The sequence below is a fragment of the Copadichromis virginalis genome, linkage group LG7 (assembly GCF_057382275.1).
Source record: "Copadichromis virginalis isolate Kocher_CV1m ecotype Utaka linkage group LG7, C_Virginalis_male_GT1.1, whole genome shotgun sequence".
NCBI classification, from domain to species: domain Eukaryota; kingdom Metazoa; phylum Chordata; class Actinopteri; order Cichliformes; family Cichlidae; genus Copadichromis; species Copadichromis virginalis.
Window position 1 is genome coordinate 59177365 of NC_140624.1, and position 23083 is coordinate 59200447.

At 39.7% G+C, this 23083-nt stretch overlaps 4 long non-coding RNA genes across 5 annotated transcripts; 3 read left to right on the forward strand and 1 right to left on the reverse strand.

Annotated features, from left to right (window-relative positions):
• Window positions 1-3242: 3242 nt before the first annotated feature.
• Window positions 3243-4850, forward strand: LOC146706349 (uncharacterized). Its single transcript, XR_014921757.1, has 4 exons — window positions 3243-3478; window positions 4173-4298; window positions 4382-4544; window positions 4664-4850. It is a non-coding gene; the product is annotated as an uncharacterized LOC146706349 (long non-coding RNA).
• A 3095-nt stretch (window positions 4851-7945) lies between these two features.
• On the reverse strand, window positions 7946-13797 carry LOC146706350 (uncharacterized). Of its 2 annotated transcripts, none has more exons than XR_014921527.1 (4): window positions 13522-13797; window positions 11959-12013; window positions 11607-11702; window positions 7946-8722 (listed from the first exon to the last, which is right to left on the reverse strand). It is a non-coding gene; the product is annotated as an uncharacterized LOC146706350 (long non-coding RNA). The 2 variants fall into 2 exon arrangements; XR_014921526.1 differs by lacking the exon at window positions 13522-13797 and adding an exon at window positions 13172-13510.
• Window positions 13798-16029: 2232 nt separating this feature from the next.
• LOC146706351 (uncharacterized) lies at window positions 16030-17534 on the forward strand. The gene is made up of 2 exons (XR_014921528.1): window positions 16030-16169; window positions 16272-17534. It is a non-coding gene; the product is annotated as an uncharacterized LOC146706351 (long non-coding RNA).
• Window positions 17535-17550: 16 nt separating this feature from the next.
• On the forward strand, window positions 17551-19543 carry LOC146706352 (uncharacterized). The gene is made up of 4 exons (XR_014921529.1): window positions 17551-18237; window positions 18546-18704; window positions 18783-18839; window positions 19272-19543. It is a non-coding gene; the product is annotated as an uncharacterized LOC146706352 (long non-coding RNA).
• The last annotated feature ends 3540 nt before the right edge of the window (window positions 19544-23083 follow it).

Genomic DNA, 23083 nt, shown 5'->3' on the forward strand with positions numbered 1-23083 from the left:
GGCCACCATGTTGGATTTTTGGAGTCACAAATCTGGGCTAACGTTAGCAAGCTGCATTCAGAGAAACTATGGATTTTGGGACTTGTGAGCCATACTTTTCGCTGGCAGCTTTATCTACATTTAAATTAAATCAATGTCTCTCCCAGAGCTCCAGTTCGGTGGCGTCTTATATGGCTCGATCACCTTACACTGGTACCAAGGTCAAAGCTTTCAAAGTACGGACATCTACATGCGTTTTCGATCTGGATGGGTAAATATGGTTGTCATCAGAGAGGTGAAGAACAAGAAATTGTTGTTTGCTGAAATGAATGATCACGTGTAAATCTTATATTTTGTTGACTTGGAATTTTACAGTGAATCAGTCCTACAGTTTAAATGAGCCTCCATTGACAGACTAGGTTACTGTGGAAATGCAGGGATTGGCGTGATTTGACCTGTAAGGCAGGGTCAGGAGGGGTGTGTTCACATGTTGGTGCCATATTCTACGCCCTTCTGGCTGCTGTAAAGAAACACGAAAAGGCAGCAGCTATCCGGCATTTTGGCTAAACTCAAAGACGTTCATAAGATGACTGGAGAGCAAAGGACTGCACTACTGTTTTGACTTTCATGTGTGCATGTCCCAGTAGCTCTGATGTAACGTGAAGACTCTTTTAAAGCAAAGAAACAGATGAATAAAATACTAGCATTTTACTCAGCAAAACTGAAGTGGATGGTTTGTGGATGGTTTGTAGCAGTTAGCAGGCCAGACTATTTGTCATTAAAAAAAAATACTCCAAAAGGCACCATGAGCACAAACACAGTTGAGAGGTTCAGTTCAGCCACAGTGTATTAGTGGAAGCCAAAGAGTTCATCAAAGAGGACATGCACCCAAACTTTAAGCCTCAGCAAAACTGAAGCAGTTTGATTCTGAGAAAGAGTTCAGTTATCATAGACAGAAACTATCCATGTTTAAAGTTGGACATTTTAACATGGGACACCCATGATTCCCAGCCTCAAGTGGCCACTATTGGAACTGCATCTTTCAGCACCTCAGTGCTGCTTTTCTTTTCCAGCCCCAGATGATGTAGCTTTGTGTACCTATCTACACCCTAATTACAAACATTGGTAAAAAAAAAAAAGAAAAGGAAAAAAAAAGTTTTCTTAAGTTTCTAACTTTGGCTTGATTCATGGCTTCCTCTTCATTGGTCCATACATGATGTAAGTATGTATTCTAGTTGTCAACTAGAAAGTGCATTTTCTGAAGAAACTGCAGTGTGAATGCTTGAATCTGAATGTATGCATTGAAATGAATTAATTGCTGAATTTTAAGTTAAAAAGTTTGAATGAGAAAAAAAGAAAAAGAATTTAATCTGAAAACAAAAGTGCTGAAGTGCTAAAAGCTGACGTTTACACAGAAGAAGAAGTTGGAAAAAAGCTGAAAATGTTTTAATTGTAAATTAGAAAAACCTTAGAAATGAGAAAAGAAAATTTAGAGTCAGAAAACCTCTGAATGAATATTAAAAGTTCATATTCTTTGAGTCACTGAATGACTAAAATGTGATCCCTCCACTTGGATCCACACAGTTTAAAAATTTTAAATGTCTGAGCTTTGAAAGACAAGGTGCTGGAAAGAGAACAACGATGGCAATGTTTTGAGGGTAAAATCATACCTGTAGAGCAAACACTGAGGACACAGCAGCAGTTGAAAGAGAAGTGTTTAAGATGAATCTTGGCAGAGTGAGAGACAGAGCTAGTTAAGCAGGCAGGTGTGAGCCTGGTTGCTATAGTGACTGCACCCAATGGCTCCATACACACGCACACAGACATGCGCCTCACTTCTGCTGCTTAAAATGAACAGAAAAGTCATGTGAGTGAAGTTGGCCCCCCACCTTCTTCAAATCCAACAAAAGTGGTATCAAACGTTTGTGCTACGTTTGTGCTGGTTTGTGCTGCAAAAATTTTCATTTCTGCTACTATCATTTTAAAGATATTAATCAAAATTTCTAGAGGTCATCAGAGGTCAACCAGCCCCCCCACATTACCCAAATCCAACAAAAGTGGTATCAAACGTTTGTGCTACGTTTGTGCTGCTAAAATTGTCGTTTGTGCCGCTTTCATTTTAAAGATATTAATGAAAATGTAAAGGTCAAAAGGTCAACCAGCCCCCCCACATTAATGGAATCGAACAAAATTGATGTCAAATGTTTGTGCTACGTTTGTGCTGGTTTGTGCTGCTAAAATTGTCATTTGTGCCGCTTTCATTTTAAAGATATTGATAAAAATTTCTAGAGGTCATCAGAGGTCAACCAGCCCCCCCACAGTAATGGAATCAAACAAAACTGGTGTCAAACGTTTGTGCTACGTTTGTGCTGGTTTGTGCTGCTAAAATTGTCGTTTGTGCCGCTTTCATTTTAAAGATATTACCAAAAGTTTCTAAAGCTCAACCAGCCACTTTCTTTACCGTAAAGAAATTGAGAGATATTAACCAGCATTGGATATTTTTTTCTTATGATCACACTCTTAAACCTAGTAATCAAACTGCAATAACTTATTTAAAAACTAGGTTAAATATAGCATTTAAAATAATTAATGCATTCGGTTAGAGAAAAAACTTTATTTGCTGGTAACAAAATACAAAACTACGAGAACAATGTAGTATATATGTTTCCTGTTAGAAAAGGTAAATACATTGAACTGTCTGAGCCTCACAAGTCTAATACAATAACTGAAAAATAACAGCTATTTCCATCATCTAACTCACAAACTAGAAAAGGACTTTCTTTCATGAGATCTTGCCATCATTTCTTTGTGTAGAGCACAGCGTGCGGACATACGCTGGTGTTTTCAGATGCTATGGTTACATCCTTTCTTAGGTCATCATACATCTCCCAGATGTACGGGGTCCTGTTACAGAATGTCATATAATGCCCGAGTGTTTCTGGTGTTGGGCCCTCCTGAAATGTAATGACTGCTTTCAGTGTGAATTTCTCTCCTTGAAGTAGCAGAGTGGATGGGAATTCAGTAAGCAAAAACCTTTTTGGACTGTGAAAACTGTGCTCCAGAGTTTCTGTAGAGCATTTTCCAAGGTCTGTGTCAATCTGTTAGGGAAAATATTCTAAAACACTTCTTCAGTAAAGACTCAGAGAAGAGAAACACACAGAGTTCTTGCTAGCAAGGGCAGCTCCCTACTGAGAGACTCAGGTGAGGAACTGCCCTGGTCTTTATTTTATACTCCATTGAACGTATGTGTGTGTGTGTGTGTGTGTGTGTGTGTGTGTGTGTGTGTGTGTGTGTGTGTGTGTGTGTGTGTGTGTGTGTGTGTGTGTGAGAGTGCGTCTATGTGGTATGGATTGACATTTGACCTGCGCTGTACCTGGGCTCCGGGGACATTTCGACTTTTTGCTGTGTATTCATGTGTCCCCCTAAAACATGACTTGTAAATGTGCCCTTTAACAAGTGTATGTCGACGGCAATACGAAGACGGATTAAAAACACAAAGGTAAGCCTTTTTTAATGTAAAATGCACCATGACTTTAATACTATATGAAATTATAGGTGCACAGGCCTATATTAAACTGGTTTAATTTATGCTTTATGGACTGTTAGTGAGTCTTTGAAGAAGTAAAACGGCCCCAGCGTTTGTCATTGAGTAAATAAAATAGGGCTGACGACTAACCGCGTCAACGCGATAAAGCGGGCTAACCCGTGTTAGGATTTACTCGGTGTTAAAGCATTATTGTGGCTTAAACGTGTTAATGCCGACATCGCGACTAACGCGATTAACAATTAAACCAGCGCAGTCTGAGTCAAAATCCCTGATGTCGCTGTTAGCTAATTTCGGGCAGTTTGTCCAATGTCTGTCCATTCTGCTGACAGCCCTAAAATAAAAGCAAGGGTATAAGTGTATTTAGTCGTGTATTTATTTATATGCCTGAAGAAAAAACTTCTTACAGTTTTGATGCCTAAGCTTTCTCAGTACTTGTATCACTCTCTGCAGTCGCCATTACAGAAATGTCACATGTCGCCATTTTGAGTACTAGGCCTTTAACATTTTAAAAGAAGGCATAAATTAGGACTATGAATAAGTCAGCTGTGTTTATGCTGTAAACTACACTACTGCTAGTTTTGCTACTACTGATGATGATGACAATGATGACGTTAATCGTAATACTTTATATGCTTTGGTAATACAGCCAATCAAAACGTACAGGAGAACATGCGAAGGAGACGCATTCCTCCACGGGAGGATGCAGTCTGTCATGTTTCTGCTGGAAGGGACAAACTGGGACTTGATATCCACTACATAAATGCCTTCAAAGGTAAGTTGGTCTTTAGTTTGGATTAGATTTGGAGTTTGTCACTTTGTCTTTTGTCACTCACTTGGTATGCCTCTGCAATTCAGGTCGGGGCATTTTCACGACTGTTCCATTCCAAAAAGGAGACTTCCTTTTGGAATACAGAGGTAAACTCATAACAAAAGAAGAATGTGAGCGGAGACACAGAGTTTATCATGACAGCCTGAAGGTGTTCATGTTTGAATTCAAGTTTGATGGAAAACTCTGGTGGTGCATATTATATCAGTGTAGTTTGATTAAGATTAAATGACACATTGCTTTTGATTTATGAAAAAAAAAAGCTTCCTAACTAACTAGTTAAGCTAATACTTTTTTGCCTAACCCCACAGTGTGGATGCATCTCAAGAAGATGGGTCATTAGGCAGACTTGTCAACGACAACCACATCAGTCCAAGTGCTAAGATGAAAATATTAAACATCAATGGAAAGCCCCATCTATGCTTATTTGCAAGCAGAGACATAAGTCCAGGCGAAGAAATAGACTATAATTATGGTGACTCGGATTGGCTCTGGAGATGCAAGGTATTTCTACAATTGTACTTTTTGGAACTGATAAATTGCATACCGTAAGCCATTTTTACATTTGTACCTACTCAAATTGGCTTAACGTGACTTAGGGCATCTAGTTTTTCACTGAAATTGAGTATCACCTACTGTGCCTGGGGTCACTATAGCAATGCAGCCGAGCATCCAGTGATATAAATGCCACAGCAAGCATGGACGTCAAGGTGACAAAATGCCTGCTGCTCAGTCTATACTTTAGTGTTCAATTCAGGGATCACGCTGTTAATTTTGGTCGCTATTTCAAACATTTCAGAGTTTCAAAAATGATGGCTTGGATTTTCACGAAGGAGGCGCACTCATAACTTATCGAGTGACACCATTGACCAGCCACCTGGTGGCATTCAGTCTATGTCAAATTTTCTGATCACTTTGGATCACTTGGAACCTTGGTGCAGTAGTTACTGAAAAACTACATGGTACTATAACCTACTGGAAAAACAGGGGTAGGTACTAATGGAAAACAGGCAATTGTGATGGCTGCCACATCAAAGCCCTCTAAAAGCACTAAAAAAATATCAGCAGGTATGCAGAAATAAAAAAAATGGCTTTCGGTTTCTAAATTTTAACAGTGATTGATGTTTAATGTGATTCTACACAGCAAAATCTCCAGTGTTAAATTAACACTGGAGAGTGTCTATAAGGGTCCACTGTGTGGACCCTTATAGACAGTGTTAAATACAACACTGTTGAGTGTTAAATTAACACTTTTGACAGTGTTATATGTTTAAAAGTAACCTAGTCAGTTTTGAAGATTAACAATGGCTAACACTGAGCAGTGCTGATTTTCTAACACTGGAAAATAACTCAAAATGTTAGAAATATTCCAGTGTTAGAAAATCAGCACTGCTCAGTGTTAGCCACTGTTAATCTTCAAAACTGACTAGGTTACTTTTAAACATATAACACTGTTAAAAGTGTTAATTTAACACTCAACAGTGTTGTGTGGACCCATATAGACACTCTCTAGTGTTAATTTAACACTGGAGATTTTGCTGTGTAGCCTCTTTAGTTAGATTCATTTTAAATTTTGGCCCTCGAAGATAAATGGGCCCTAGTGACAGTTCGTTGCTGCTACAGGTGATTGTTTTACTCCTTTAGCAATGGCTTAAAAAATAAAGAAATCACACTGACTATTTGTCTCTTAATCATAGGGACTTAAATTCTCTATACATGACAGTGAATATTTTAAAGACATTAGCTTGAAACTTATCTTTCTCATACAGTTTATTTAATGTTTCAAAAGCCTCTTCAAAAATGCACTGTATATTCATTTTCTATCTGTTACACACGAAGACTGAGACCAGCCAGATTCAGAAGACTGTGAGCTGCCTAAAGCCGCAACCAAACAGCTTTCCAAACAATGATCTGGACCTGAAACATCCAGAGCCTGAAAGGGTAAATATAATCCAGTGTACCACTTAATGAACTAATAATTTAATCTATCATCATTCTTTATGGATGCTGTGTGTGTGTGTTTGGCAGTCACCTGGGTGTGATGTGATTTACATGGACCGTGGCTTGTAGGTCCTTTTCATTGTTTCAAAGTGCAAGTCTGGATAACATCTGAGTGTGTGTGTGTGTGTGTGTGTGTGTGTGTGTGTGTGTTAACCACCCAAATGTGACTTAGGAGGACCACACTGTTATTGGGAGACTCCGTCAAAGTTTGCTTCATGGTGACATCACTCTGGTTTTAGGAGGGGTCTTCTTGTATTTTTTGACAGTTTGACCTACAGCATGCAGAACTGACTACATGTGCTTTGTTTCTATGTTGAAATGGTTTGAAACTCAGGCTTGAACATTAAGATAGATAGTGTTAGGTATTTTAGTACCATGGTAGCATTTACTGGATATTGTTTTATAGTGACATTATGCAGGAAAACTCTGTCATTCAATAAGGCCCCTTTGTTTCAGTGTTTTTCTCTTTGACCCAAGAATTGATGTGTGAGAATCACAGGCTGGTACAAGGTTGAAATACCACAGAGATCACTCCCTCAGCTACATTAGTTTCTTAATCTTTTAGACGCCTGTTGAAGGCCAAATGGTTTGTTTCAGATTTCACTAATGAAAGAACTCTTCGTTTTGTGCCTTGAAAATATGTCGCTGAGATAATCACAATTGTAGCTGAACTGATAAACTACACAAAGGATGCTTCTTCACCCAAGGGCAGGAAGACGCTGCCTTATCTTGGTCTGTACTGGTTTAAACTGATAAATCTGCTGTCTCATGAATTTTTACCCTCTATATAAACTGTTGTACTTGTGAATAAAGTTGAGTCACTTTGGGAAGACAATCTAAAGCAGTCTCTGTTTTCTTGTTCTCCCAAGCTGCTCCCGAGCTCGTACTAACACGCTGAATGGCATGCTTGAATATTACTTGAGAATATATTTGACTGTGTTACAGACTAAGGGACATTCTCTGCTGATAGGTGAAGGTACATTCTCTGCTGATAGACGTCCACGCCTCGGAGGAAGCCGATCCACGGAGTAGGCCCTGGAAACCGTTTCCTTCAGATAGTACTATACAACTTCTTAACTTGTTTTAGGCACTTTTTACTGCTGTAGTGCATGGGTTCTCTCTGGCTGTGTACTCTGGCTTCTTCCCACACTGTAAAACCTAATAAGTTCACAGAACTCAAAAATTGTGTAACAGATTACACAACAATTTTTTAGTGATGTTTTTAAAAGTTTTAAGTTTAACTACAATAAAAATTATAGTTGCAGTTGCCTTAAATTACCTCAATGTTAACTCATAAATGTTGATATTCCTCAACTTATAATTAGGGAGTAATAAACTCAAAATGTTCAATTTTTTCAACTTAATTAAGGTGGGAAAGACACTCAAAATATTTTACATATTGCAACTCATACGATGTGGGAAATAAACTCAAACTTTTTCATATTTTCTAACTTATAATATGGGAAATAACACTTAAAATCTTCAATATTTTTTAAAATACTGTGGGAAATACACTTACAAATAATTCTAAACTGTTTACCCAGTAAATTATAATCAGCTAAAAGTGTTAGAAAACATGAAAGTAACAACACTAACAATTTAACAACTTTTTATTAAACACAATGTGCTTTTAAAAAGGCACAAACAACAGAGCTCACTCATAAAAAAGTGCTTCATAAATAAAACAAGAGAAAAAGACTCCAAGGGTCTCCATCTCAATTCTAAAATTCAATAACATTTTCAGTATTAACAGCAATTGCAGCTATTAGAACATTGATGCATTTAACACTTACTGTACCTTGACAGCTGCAGCTCACTTTCTTTTTTAAAAATACATAAAAAAAACAGTACTGGTTTCCACTGCTGTACTTATAGGGAACAAACATCAAGGCAGTGCATTTACGTATTAGGCAACAGAACATTAAACATGAATAGTGAACTGAACAGTCATTCATCTTAAATGTGAGGTAGAAGAGGCAAATGATTAGGAAAAAAACAAACAAAAAAGCTTCCTCAATACTCAGCTTAACAAGTAGTCCATTCTGAGTGATTCACTCATTGAACAAATCATTCTTCAGCATCAGTAGACGCCCTTTCAGTGGTTTGTTGTCCTCAAGGCACATCACAACCTTTTGGATAAATGTGAATGTAAGCTCAAGTTTCTTTGGGTATTGTAGGTCTAATGCATAGATGTACCCAAAGAGCAGGAGAAATGACTCAGCCAGATTTGTGGGACCATTCACAAGTATTTCATCCTCAACGACAATGCAGATGCTTTCGGGACTGAAGAGGGCCGAATCAGTAGTGTCATCCGTGACAACTGTCAGCAGAGCCACAGGAGTGTCAGTGAGGTCTGGACCATCTGCTGACTGCAAAACAAAAATAATACAAGAATGAGTTCAGCCCCACAAGGACACAAATCATGCTATTGATTAGAGGTGTGAATCTTCATAAGTCGCACGTTTCTTTTAGGATTATAATGTCAACGATTTAATTTGATATTGCGATACATCATGATGCATTACAATAATCTTAATTTGGGTTTGGTTTCAAAACATATGTGCAAATAAATGTTTTCAATAATAAATATATGCCAAGATATTTGTTTTTGTTATTTACCAAACATTTCTCTGACCACAACATGGCACCTCCAAAAAAATAGAACACTTGAATTTTAAAAAGGGAGATAGTTTTTATCTGCAGATTTTTTTTGTATAATAATCTTTCAACTATTTTCATGTTTTCTGGTTTATGCGTAACAATCTTCTTGCAATCTTATTCAACAATAGTTGATATATGGGAGAAAACAAGTCAGATGAGGACTGTGTTGAACATCCTTCCTGATATACAGTGGGGCAAAAAAGTATTTAGGCTACGTTCACACTGCAGGTCTTAATGCTCAATTCCGATTTTTTGATCAAATCCGATTTTTTTGTCTGCTCGTTCACACTACAAATAAAATGCGACAGCAAACGCGCTCTAGTGTGAACGCTCAAAGCGGCCCGCATGCGCAAAAGAAGATGTCACACACAACGCGCTCTGTTTAGACCCAGAGCAACAGTATTGTTTGACTGATGGCCCTTAATATAAAGACTTCGGACTTCACGTTTCCCAATTTTTGCTTTAAGTTATTTTGTTATTTACATAATAATGTAATTAACCTAATAATGATCCTTATTGCTGTTTAAGAGAGGAGCGGTGCTTCAAAGGATAGTTGCAGATTTCTGTCAGAATCTGCAGATTATACAGTACAAATAAAATGTTTACGTTGTCTTCCCAACAGTTTCACTAACATCTACACTGGATGGCCAGGAAGCGTTCGCGATGTCTTCTCGGGCGCTTCTCTGGCGCTGATAATTGGCTTCAGTGTGTCGGTGACGTAAAAGGCGGATTTAATGCGACTTGACCGTTCAAACAGCAGTCGCTTTCTAAAACATCGGATATGTATCGGATTCAGTACCACATACGAAAGTGACCCAGATCGGATTTGAAAATATCGGATTTGCGCCGTTCACACTGTCATAGCATGATCGGATATGGGTCGCATAGGGTAAAAAAAAAATCGGATTTGATGCGCTTTCGCCTGCAGTGTGAACGTAGCCTTAGTCAGCCACCGATTGTGCAAGTTCCCCCACCTAAAATGATGACAGAGGTCAGTAATTTGCACCAGAGGTACACTTTAACTGTGAGAGACAGAATGTGAAAAAAAAAATCCATGAATCCACATGGTAGGATTTGTAAAGAATTTATTCGTAAATCAGGGTGGAAAATAAGTATTTGGTCAATAACAAAAATACAACTCAATACTTTGTAACATAACCTTTGTTGGCAATAACAGAGGTCAAACGTTTACTATAGGTCTTTACCAGGTTTGCACACACAGTAGCTGGTATTTTGGCCCATTCCTCCATGCAGATCTTCTCGAGAGCAGTGATGTTTTGGGGCTGTCGCCGAGCAACACGGACTTTCAACTCCCGCCACAGATTTTCTATGGGGTTGAGGTCTGGAGACTGGCTAGGCCACTCCAGGACTTTCAAATGCTTCTTACGGAGCCACTCCTTTGTTGCCCGGGCGGTGTGTTTTGGATCATTGTCATGTTGGAAGACCCAGCCTCGTTTCATCTTCAAAGTTCTCACTGATGGAAGGAGGTTTTGGCTTAAAATCTCACGATACATGGCCCCATTCATTCTGTCCTTAACACAGATCAGTCGTCCTGTCCCCTTGGCAGAAAAACAGCCCCATAACATGATGTTTCCACCCCCATGCTTCACAGTAGGTATGGTGTTCTTGGGATGCAACTCAGTATTCTTCTTCCTCCAAACACGACGAGTTGAGTTTATACCCAAAAGTTCTACTTTGGTTTCATCTGACCACATGACAGTCTCCCAATCCTCTGCTGTATCATCCATGTGCTCTCTGGCAAACTTCAGACGGGCCTGGACATGCACTGGCTTCAGCAGCGGAACACGTCTGGCACTGCGGGATTTGATTCCCTGCCGTTGTAGTGTGTTACTGATGGTGACCTTTGTTACTTTGGTCCCAGCTCTCTGCAGGTCATTCACCAGGTCCCCCTGTGTGGTTCTGGGATCTTTGCTCCCCGTTCTCATGATCATTTTGATCCCACGGGATGAGATCTTGCGTGGAGCCCCAGATCGAGGGAGATTATCAGTGGTCTTGTATGTCTTCCATTTTCTGATGATTGCTCCCACAGTTGATTTTTGCACACCAAGCTGCTTGCCTATTGTAGATTCACTCTTCCCAGTCTGGTGCAGGTCTACAATACTTTTCCTGGTGTCCTTCGAAAGCTCTTTGGTCTTGGCCATGGCGGAGTTTGGAGTCTGACTGTTTGAGGCTGTGGACAGGTCTCTTTTATACAGATGATGAGTTCAAACAGGTGCCATTCATACAGGTAACGAGTGGGGGACAGAAAAGCTTCTTACAGAAGACGTTACAGGTCTGTGTGAGCCAGAGATTTTCCTTGTTTGAGGTGACCAAATACTTATTTTCCACCCTAATTTACGAATAAATTCTTTACAAATCCTACCATGTGAATTCATGGATTTTTTTTCACATTCTGTCTCTCACAGTTGAAGTGTACCTCTGGTGCAAATTACTGACCTCTGTCATTTTTTTAAGTGGGGGAACTTGCACAATCGGTGGCTGACTAAATACTTTTTTGCCCCACTGTACACCCTGGTTCTCCTTGAGTTCTGAGCAATGTCATATGGTTGATGCTGAGGCCAGTACACTTACATCACAAGTCCTGAATAACGTGGAGGCATCTTCACGCAGGTACACAGGAAGTGCACGAAGGACGAGGGCCCGTCTTGTATTTACATCATGCTGTTCCTAGATGAACACACAATATCTATTAGAATAGTATTTACACAAATGCAGAGTAAAAACAAAGTGTTGGATAGCCATGTTCTGATTGTCATTGTTATAGATCAGGGGTGTCCAAACTTTTTGTGTAACGGGCTAAACCTGTCAATCTAGAAGGGTAACCCAAAAAAAATCTAAAAATTTTGAATAATTCAAGGCAAAATTCTCTAGTTTCTTTGTATTTATTTTTTATTTAAATTGGGACACAAATTATAAAACTCACCCACTGACAACTGGTGAAATGTTGACTCTCTGTAGCGCTCTTTGCAGTCTGATATCTGTAAACAATATGTGCACAAAGACGACTTATTAATGTTCAAAAACATTTCTTGCACAGCACACACACACAAGTAGTCAGCTGATCTCATCTGATGCAGATCTGCTCCTTGATCAAGTGACATTTGTCCGGATTTTTGGCACGAGTGACGTCGAATCAGCACCGCAGCTGGATGGCCCGATTTACATACCCAGCGCAGCTGATACTCACCACAATAATTTACTAAGATTATATGCACTCCTGTTATTAAGTCCAGTTCAGTCTGTTAATGTTAACCGTTTCAAACTAATGTTGATAGGTGTGTTGCTAAGCTTAATAACTTAAATAACAAACTTGAAATTTACCCGTCCTATTTTCCCTTTTATTGTTTTTTCTCTGTGCTGTAAATCTTCTGTCTAAGAAGAAATTTGAGGCTGCTGTTCTGAAAATAAGCTACCAAAGCTTTTTCTGAATGAATCAATAAAGATCCATTTATGGAAAGCTGTGATGAAAGCAGTTTTGTCTTTAATTATATTCAACAATATAACATATTCGACCACTTTTAAGTGATTTTGTGATCTTTAATACACTTTAATACACTAAAGTTAAGGTTATTTACCTAATTTCTAGTAAGTAGCCCTCAGTGAAAAAAGTTTGGACACCCCAGCCTTACAGGTTAGGGAGTATTTGTGATCCGCACAGTCTGCATCAATGATTCTTTCTTAGCCTGGGAGCAGAACGCGGCTCTTTATTTTCATTTCATTTCAATTTATCTAGCAAAGATCGATAGGGTCTGGCTTAAAGGTGTCAAGGAGGCGCCTCAGTCTGGCTGGTTGAGCCTTGTCGAATTAGCGCGAACAATTTAGCTGAACTTCGTTCGTAGCACCGAGTTCGACCAGTGTATAATGTTAGGCTGAATCAGGCGATGCATTTTTCCGCAAGCCTTGACTTGTAGAGCTCGCTTAGTGGAATACCCCTCTAAACTGTTAAAAGGATTTCGAGATTATCTCACAACCACACATTTGAGACTACGAAAAAATACAAACGTGTCTAATTACCATCATGATAACACACTCATGTTGTTTATTATTGTTCGCTTCATGCTAGCACACACACACAGCTCAACAGCGTAAACTACTGACTGTGTAACACGGACACTTATTGAAATAAGTATACTCACAATACGCACGTACGTTACCGGCGAATACGACAACCAGTGGAAAGTTTTAGTAGAAAGTTCAAATGCATGGAGCTAGAACTGCCACCGTCAACTTCCCGGGCAAGAATACAATGCATTATGGGAAATGTTGTCCCCCACGGAAAACCGCCAAAACGTTACATCATTCTAATTTGAAATAACATTACGTATTTGTCACATTAGAAAACTTCTAAAATTACAATTACTTGGATTCGAATTCATTTATAACAAACATTCACTGTGCACAAAGTACGAATATATTTCCAGTAAAAAATAAAAAAGAATGTTTATCGAAATTAAATTTAAACAAAACAAAAACACGTTAGACTTACCAAATTTAGGGCAGTTGATGAAAAAAAATAAGGTGGTGGGTTGAAGTTGGGGACTCTTAATCCACACGGGCTGGCCAAAACTTCCCCGTATCAAGGTAAATTCAAGATGGCTGACTAAGCTTTCCTGAGGGAGCGACAAGACTCCACCCACCAGAACGTCACTAATATATGCTTCTTAAACTTTTTGAGCGTTCCAAAAAATTTAGCTAAAAAATATTGAGCCCTATTCAATTAAAGCTGCATAAAAGCCAACAGAGCTCAATACTTTATAGTTTGCTCAACTACAAAACGACATTTGAGTGTTGTGAGCTTATTAGTTATGAGCTAGAACAACTGTTAGGGATTACAGTGCACAGTCCAAAGATGTAGCTTATGGGGTTAGGTTAACTGGTGATTCAAAACTGCCCTTTGGTGTGAATGCAAATGCTTGTCCTTCCATGTTAGACTGGTGATCTGTCCAGGTTGTACTGCCCTATGGTAGCTGGTATAGGCCCCAAACCTGCTTGCTACCCCACAATCCTGATAAGGATAAGTGGAAGAGGATGGATGATTGCAAAGGAATCAGTTGTTAATTATTGTAGCCAGTATTTTTTTCAGAAGAAAAAATACCCCCCCCCCCAACACACACACACACATCATTCTTTATGGATGCTGTGTGTGTGTGTGTTTGGCAGTCACCTGGGTGTGATGTGATTTACATGGACGAAGTTTATTAGTTGATATCTGCAACTGAATTGAAAACACCTCACCTTTCCAACTGTCCAAAACAAATAAATGTTGCAATATTTTGCTAACAGTTTCACAATCATCGTCTGGTGTGCACAACAATATCATCTTTGGACAAGTGCATTCAGTGTGTGGGACCGGTTTCCTCCCTCAAGTGGCTTGGCTATAAGTGCAAAGGTGAGACATTTAGTGAATAGGTACAGTGTATAGTAAAAAGCATTAATAGAGTTCAACAAGTTAAGACTAGCTGAAATGAACACTGCTCCCTTTTTAATTAATGGGTGGTCACGTCTAATTAAAGAAATGTAGTATTACCTCATTGGTGCAGGACCTTGTAAAAATGGTATACTTGGGATTGTCCTCAATTCCCCATTCCATAACATAAACTGCTCAAAATAATAAAGGGAACACTTAAACAATGCGATGTTACTCCAAGTCAGAACACACTTCTGTGAAATCAAACTGTTCACTTAGGAAGTAACACTGACAACCAGTTTCACATGCTGTTTTGCAAATAGAGTAGACAACAAGTGGAAATTATAGTCAATTCACCATAATAAAGGACTGGTTCTGCAGGTGGTGACCACAGACCACTTCTCAGCACCTATGCTTTCTGGCTGATGTTATGGTCACTTTTGAATGCTGGCGGTGATTTCATTTTAGTGGTAGCATGAGACGGTCTACAACCCACACAAGTGGCTCAGGTAGTGCAGCTCATCTAGCGTAGCACATCAATGTGAGCTGTGGCAAGAAGGTTTGCTGTGTCTGTTAGTGTAGTGTCCAGAGCATGGAGGTGCTACCTGGATGTGGAGTAGGCCATAGGAGGGCAACAACCCAGCAGCAGGACCGCTACCTCCACCTTTGTGCAAGGAGGAACAAGAGGAGCCCTGCAAAATGACCTCAAACAGGCCACAAATGTGCATCTGTCTGCTCAAATGGTCAGAAACTGACTTCATGAGGGTGGCTTGAGGGTCCAGCGTCCACAGGTGGGGATTGAGCTTGCAGCCCAACACCATGCAGGATGCTTGGCATTTGCCAGAAAACACAAAGTTTGGCAACTTCGGCACGGGCACCCTATGCTCCTCACAGCTGAAAGGAGGTTCAAACTGAGCACGTGACAGTCTGGAGATGCCGTGGGGAACGTTCTGCTGCCTGCAACATCCTCCAGCATGATCATATTGGCAGTGGGTCAGTAATGGTGAGGGGTGGCATTTCTGTACCTGCCAGAGAGCCTGACTGTCATTGGGTAACAAGATGAGGTCCTCGGACCCTTTGTGAGACCACATGCTGGTGCGTTTGACCCTGGGGTCCACCTAATGCGAGACGACACTGGACCTCATGTGGCTGGAGTATGTCAGCAGTTCCTCCATGACAAAGGCATTGATGCTATGGACTGGCCCGCCTGTTCCCCAGACCTAAATCATGTCTCACTCCATCCACCACAAACTGTCCAGGGGTTGGCAGATGCTTTAGTCCAGGTCTTGGAGGAGATCCTTCAGGAGACCATCCGCCACCTCATCCCGTGCATGCCCAGGCATTGTAGGGAAGTCATACAGGCATCTGGAGGCCACACACATTCAACTACACACTTTCATGTCATTCAACTACCTAAAGAACAAAGTATTTAATAAGAATAATTCCTTCATTCACATCTGGGATGTCCTTTTTTTGGAGGGGGGGGGGGGGGGGGATTAGCAGTGTATGTGTAGTCATTAAAATATCCTTAAGTGTGAACAGTTTGGTTTTTTTTTTTTTTTTCAGCATTTGACATTACTGCAATGCTTTGACAAAAAACTACTTCACTTAAATAGAACTGCAAAGCTAAATTAAGTCTATCAAAATGTGTTTCAGTTTGTTTAGGGGTCTGGCACAAATCTTGCCTTACAAAATTGGCAAATCAGAATTGCCACCAGTCAACACAGGTGTGTATCCCATTCATATTTGGCTTGACTTTGTTTTTCAGTTTATTTTTTACCTGTCTAAAGTATTGATCAATTAAAATAACTTTTGTTCTTACATTCCAGAAAGAAGAAATTTCTGAATATTCAGGGGAGGATGGATTGCCACATTCAGTTCTGGATCAAATATCAAGCGATGATGATGGCAACCACAGCATATCAGAAGAAGAATATGTGCCAGATTCAGAGTCATATGATGAAGATTCAGATGAAGACATCTCATTATTGCCAAGCACATCAAAAGGTCTGCTATGCCAAAATGACATCTCCAAAGCGCATGAACAATCAGATTCAATGAATTTAATCCACAACTTGACAAAGGACAAGCCACAAGATAAAAATGAGCTTTGCGAAACTGAATCAGAAAAAATGACTTTAAGTAAAAGAAATTACTGCTATTTTTGTGGCAAACCACAAGCTAAAATTTCCCGCCACCTGAAAACGCACAAAACGGCTCCTGATGTTGTGCATGCATTTTCCCTGCCTAGAGACTCAAACGAGCGTAAAAGTCTGTTAGAGAAATTGAGAAATAAGGGAAATTTTAAGCATAATGCTGCAGTTTTGCATGGTGGAGTGGGACCACTGAAAGTGAAGAGAAGACCCAAGATTAAAGCAGTAGAGGGAAAGTTCGCTCATTGCTTTTATTGTCAAGGGATGTATGTTCGCAAGGATCTTTGGAGACATGTCCGCAGATGTCCGAACAAACCAAAAGATGACACGGATAAAGAACCTGGAAGAACCAAAGTACTCGGCCTGGCTTTAACTCTGGAGTCTCAGTGTTATCCGCAGGTGTCAAGTGGAGTCTGGAAGGTTCTTGCTGTTATGAAACAAGATGAGATTGCCTCAGCTGTGCGAAATGACTTTACTGTTATTCAGTTTGCCCAGTCCCTCTACAATAAACATGGACAAGACCCTACAAAGTATGATTATATACGACAGAAGCTTCGTGAAGCGGGACGTTTGTTGTTGTGTCTGCGCACAGAATTCTCAGTGCATAACATGGAAGAAGCTATTAAGCCTGCTAATTTCCAGAGAGTTGTGCAAGCAGTAAAGAAAGTTTCAGGTTTTGATGAAGAGACACTGTCATACAAAACTCCAAGCCTTGCGCTGAAACTGGGACATACACTGCATAAAATGTCTGACATTATCCATTGTCGTGCCCTCATGACAGAGGATGAAGCCCTAATCAAGTCCACTGATGCGTTCAAGAAGTTGTATGTCTCCAAATGGTCCGAGATGGTGTCTCACCGTGCCTTGAACACATTGAGTGAGGCAAAGTTTAACAAGCCATCAACATTGCCCTTTACAGAAGATGTTCGGATTCTCCATCACTACCTTTAAAAATCTGCAGAAAGTGCCTTTTGCAGCTTGGAGAACGAAGCCACAGCTCAGAATTATGCCCAACTTGCACAAGTTACACTCTCACAAATCATTGTGTTCAACCGAAGACGTTCTGGAGGGGTTTCAAAGATGCGCCTCAAAAGTTTTCTTGAAAGAGACAAAACAGCACTCCACACAGATGTTGCCATGGGGCTCTCAGAAATGGAACAGAGACTCTGTAACTATTTCTGTAGAATAGAAATAATGGGAAAAAGGGACAGAAATGTTCCAGTTCTGCTAACACCAAGCATGCTGGATGCTCTGTCACTACTGGTTAGTAGGAGGCCTGACTGTGGTATTTGTGCCACTAATATCTACCTCTTTGCAAGACCCCGATCAATGAGTCATTACAGAGGAATGGACTCCTTGCGTGTTCATGCACACCAGTGTGGAGCAAAGCAGCCTGAGTATCTAAGATCGACACAGCTCAGAAAACATGTTGCCACACTCTCACAAGTCCTTAATTTGAAAAACAACGAACTTGATCAGGTTGCAGATTTCCTGGGTCATGATATCCACGTTCACCGCGAATTCTACAGATTACCAGTTCCCACAACACAGCTGGCCAAGATTTCCAAACTGCTTTTAACACTGGAAAAAGGACATCTTTCCCAGATCCAGGGGAAATCACTGGATGAGATCAAAATAGAAGGTTTGTATTGAAAGGAGCAAATATTAGGGCAGTAGTTGAATATTATGCTTTATCAACAGAATTAAAACCTAAAAGCACAGACCATTCTGTTAAATGTCCATGATTTAAGGTTCTTGAAGTCTATTGTTTCATCACTTTGCAACATTTGGCAAACTGCAGAGTGGTGGCCTTAAATAGTAAAACTATGTACTATAATTTCCAGTATTTGTTCTGTATTTTGTCATATCTCGTTGTTAATGTGAGGTTTTTGGGGGGGTTGTGTTTGTTTGTTTTTTTGTTTTGTTTTTTCCCCCCCCACAATTTCTCAGATGAAATTGCATTAAGTGATGCTGAAACAAAGGACAGTGAGAGTGAATCAGATGATGATGACACAGCACTCACAATGTCGGCGTGTGGCACCAGTGAGCCTGTACATGCAGTAGCTGATTCCACAAACACAGCGCAGCTCCAAGACACTGTAGATTGTGGTAAGTTACCACTAGCTTGGTTTCTGTGGATAAAATGTTTGTTACAAATATTAAAACTTAATCAAATTGTGTAATCAGCAGATGAAGGACCACTCACAATGCCTGCAGCAAGTGAGACTGCTGCTCCCTCTGAAGGTAAGGGGTGCAGTTGGTTCTCTAAGCTTATTATTGTTTCATCACTTTGCAACATATGGCAAACTGCAGAGTGGTGGCAAAAAGTCACTTGGATGAGTGACAAAATGTTTCTCCAACTGAAAACGCTACGTCCAGATTAACAGAATCAACGTTTTGGGATTTACTTACCTGGATGATTGAGCATGCATCAAGAGACTTTTATTCAACTTTTTATTCAGTCTTTTATTCACAGCGGAACACTAAATGTTGTCTCATTTTAGAAATTTGATAAATTTTCAAAGAGAATTTTAGCTCGTTTTGATATTGATGGTAGCAACACATTTCAGAAGTTAGTACAGGGTAGCATCCATTCTTTTAACAAGCAAATGTTTTTTGTTTTTTTTGTTTGGTTTTTTGTTTGTTTTAACTACTACTACTTTATATATCTTCCAGAGAAAAATGCTGCTCAATCCCACAATTCCCGAAGAGCTCCCAAAAACATGTGGTCCAAGGCTGAGGTTGCTGCAGTGATGAGGCATTTTAAAGACCACATAAACGAAGGGAAACTAGCCACCAAAAATGAATGCAGTCATTGCAAATTGGTAGAAGATCCGGTGTTGGCAGGAAGAACAGTTCAAAACATAAGAGATTTTGTAAGAAACAGAGGATTAACTGCAAAAAGGCAGAAAAAAATGAATTAAAATAACTGTTTAGCCAGATGTGGTTTTACATCTTGGTCAGATTGCCAATTGTTGTTAACACTGATGTTCTGTTTAAAGAAAAAAAAAAGTTCTTGTTAAATACAGAAGCAGTTTGTATTTCATAATTTTTACATTTAATTTATTTAGGGTTTTTTTTGACGGGTTATATTTAAAATAAAAAATTATAAATGCATATTTTCTCCCCTTAATATTTACCTTTAAACTATTAAAATTCATTTTAAATGTTTTTAATTTTTCTGTTTTCTATATTTTTATATTTCTGTGGGAAGCGTGGGCATTTTTGTCCATAGATTTCTTTTTTTATTTATGGTTAAAATTAATGTTCAGATCCAAGAACACTAATAAAATGATGTTCCAGTAATCCTGTGTCCTGTCAGATGTGTATTCATGGTAATGATGAGCTATTTAAATATTACATCATTGTCCCTTTAAAGACCCAATATTGTTTTTTTTGGACCTCATAAAACACATTGTTGTCAAGTGGACAATGTCTCCAGAAAACACAATAGAGTCTGGTTGGTGTGTATCAGTGTATCTAGACTTCTATAGGGAGTGTATGAGGTCTGAAGTGACCCAAATTTTTTTCAGATTTTTTCGAACACTTTAACCTCGCTCCCTTGGCTCTAAGTCCATTGAAAAGGGTAGTCCACTTAAACCACCACCGGGCGGATTGACGTAGGATAGTCCCTCCATACCACATAGACCCGTATGTGTGTGTGTGTGTGTGTGTGTGTGTGTGTGTGTGTGTGTGTGTGTGTGTCCTGCTGATCAAAGGGTCATAAAAGGCAGATCCTTGGTCAGGAAGAGGGTAGACCTCCCTCACCCTAGATAACATTGGTGAGGAAGTCAAGCAGTTAAAGCACTTAGACTAAAACAGATGTAACTACGTCAATCCTACCATAAAACAATAAGAGAAGGTATGACCTCTCTCGTGCTCCCAGGATGTGGGTGTGCATTCTAGTGTGGAATACACACCAAGCCTTTGCAGCCTGTTAAAGATCACACACAATTAATTATATGCCTCTAAGTATACATGGTTGAATATTTCCTAATACAAATAACTACATGCAGTATTCTACCATATGCAAACTTATATCACTAAAAGATTATACTGACTACTAAATACAATTTTCCATTAACACAATCCATACAAGCTCTCTCAGGGTGAAACTGTGACAAACAGTCCCTGTGCAAAGTTGCTTTCCTGATGAATCTGTTTTAAATGCTGTTGGAGATGCATCAGGACTTTCGATTGGTCTTAGGCATGGCGATGCTGGAAGGTTGAGCCCTTGTTCAACAGCAGACTGAAGGTGAGCTATGCCAGAAGCTGAGAGGACTGACAGATCAATGGAAACAAAAGGTATTTGCCTTGTGTTTGGTGTGTAAAGTTTGCAGTACTGGGAGGAACACTGTCTTGTGAAGTGAACACTTGGATTTTCCGTCATTGTTTTTTGAATTACTGTGGACACATGGCACTGTGCATCAACACGATGAACACCAGTCTTCAACTGAACAGGGCAGAATATTGAGCTCAGCACCTCTGCCCTCAATGAATAGGCATGTTGAGTGACACCCTTTGAAGCAAGGGATTTCACAAGCTGGAATACTTTGTTCTCCTCTGAACTATTCAACATGTTTTGAGCAGTACGACTGTCACAGTAAACGCAGCACAGACTTTGACAGAAGGCATCAAAGGCACAGGTGTTCATGACACAGTATTGTCCTTTGCCAAGTTTTACTGCACTGTAAACCCCAACAGTCTACCTGACTTATAAAGTTTGTGGATATAACAATTGAAATTCCTCAAAGTTGAAACAACTTAAAACTTTTGTTCTGTTAACGATTCAAACAGTTATAATTGTACATGGCTTAGAAGTTAAGAGTAAATACTGCTTTCTTAATTATGATTTTTGAGTAAATGTTTTTTTTCCGAGCTCCGCATGTGTATGTCAACTACGTCATGACGTTTTCTCTCTAACCTGAACGACGTTGACAGAAAATTCTGTTCAATATGGCTGCCCTTCTCGAGCGACTGGAGAGCACATTTGGAGAAACTTGTAAGTAAAACGGAACCTTCGTTATGTTTATTTTTTCCGTAAAAAAGCAAGTATATTAATATGTTGCAGGCAAGAACTTCGATTTCGAATGCGCTGTTGTGTTAAAAAGCACAGAACAGGGCTCAGGGAGGGGCGGCCATCTGCTGCGACCGGTTGGGGTGAGAGAAGGAAGACAGGATAAAAGACATGCTGTGGAAGAGAGACAGAGGTTAACAACAGATATGATTCAATGCAGAGAGGTCTGTTAATACATAGTGAGTGAGAAAGGTGACTGGAAAGGAAAAACTCAATGCATCATGGGAATCCCCCAGCAGCCTATGTCTATTGCAGCATAACTAAGGGAGGATTCAGGGTCACCTGGTCCAGCCCTAACTATATGCTTTAGCAAAAAGGAAAGTTTGAAGCCTAATCTTGAAAGTAGAGATAGTGTCTGTCTCCTGAATCCAAACTGGAAGCTGGTTCCACAGAAGAGGGGCCTGAAAACTGAAGGCTCTCCCTCACATTCTACTTTTAAATACTCTAGGAACAACAAGTAGGCCTGCAGAGCGAGAGCGAAGTGCTCTAATAGGGTGATATGGTACTACAAGGTCATTAAGATAAGATGGGGCCTGATTATTTAAGACCTTGTATGTGAGGAGCAGGAGTTTGAATTCAATTCTGGATTTAACAGGAAGCCAATGAAGGGAAGCCAAAACAGGAGAAATATGCTCTCTCTTTCTAGTCCCTGTCAGTACTCTTGCTGCAGCATTTTGGATTAGCTGAAGGCTTTTCAGTGAGTTTTTTGGACATCCTGATAATAATGAATTACAGTAGTCCAGCCTGGAAGTAATAAATGCGTGAACTAGTTTCTCAGCGTCACTCTGAGACAGGATATTTCTAATTTTAGAGATATTGCGCAAATGGAAGAACGCAGTCTTACATATTTGTTTAATATGTGCATTGAAGGACATGTCCTGGTCAAAAATTACTCCAAGGTTCCTCACAGCATTACTGGAGGCCAAGGTAATGCCATCCAGAGTAAGAATCTGGTTAGATACCATATTTCTAGGCTTTTCAGGGCCGAGTACAATAACCTCAGTTTTATCTGAATTAAGAAGCAGAAAGTTAGCGGCCATCCAGGTCTTTATGTCTTTAAGACATTCCTGCAGTTTAAGTAATTGGTGTGTGTTATCTGGCTTGGACAGATAGAGCTGGGTGTCATCTGCATAGCAGTGAAAATGTATGCTATGTCTTCTAATGATGCTGCCTAAGGGAAGCATGTATAATGTAAACAGAATTGGTCCTAGCACTGAACCCTGTGGAACTCCATAATTAACCTCAGTGTGTGAAGAGGACTCTCCATTTACATGAACAAACTGGAGTCTATTAGATAGATATGATACAAACCACTGCAGTAGACACGTTTCATTCTCTTTAATCTAACTGAAATTGCTCTGCTCGTGCTTTGCATTTCACTACGACAACATTTTTCTATATTTGTAACACC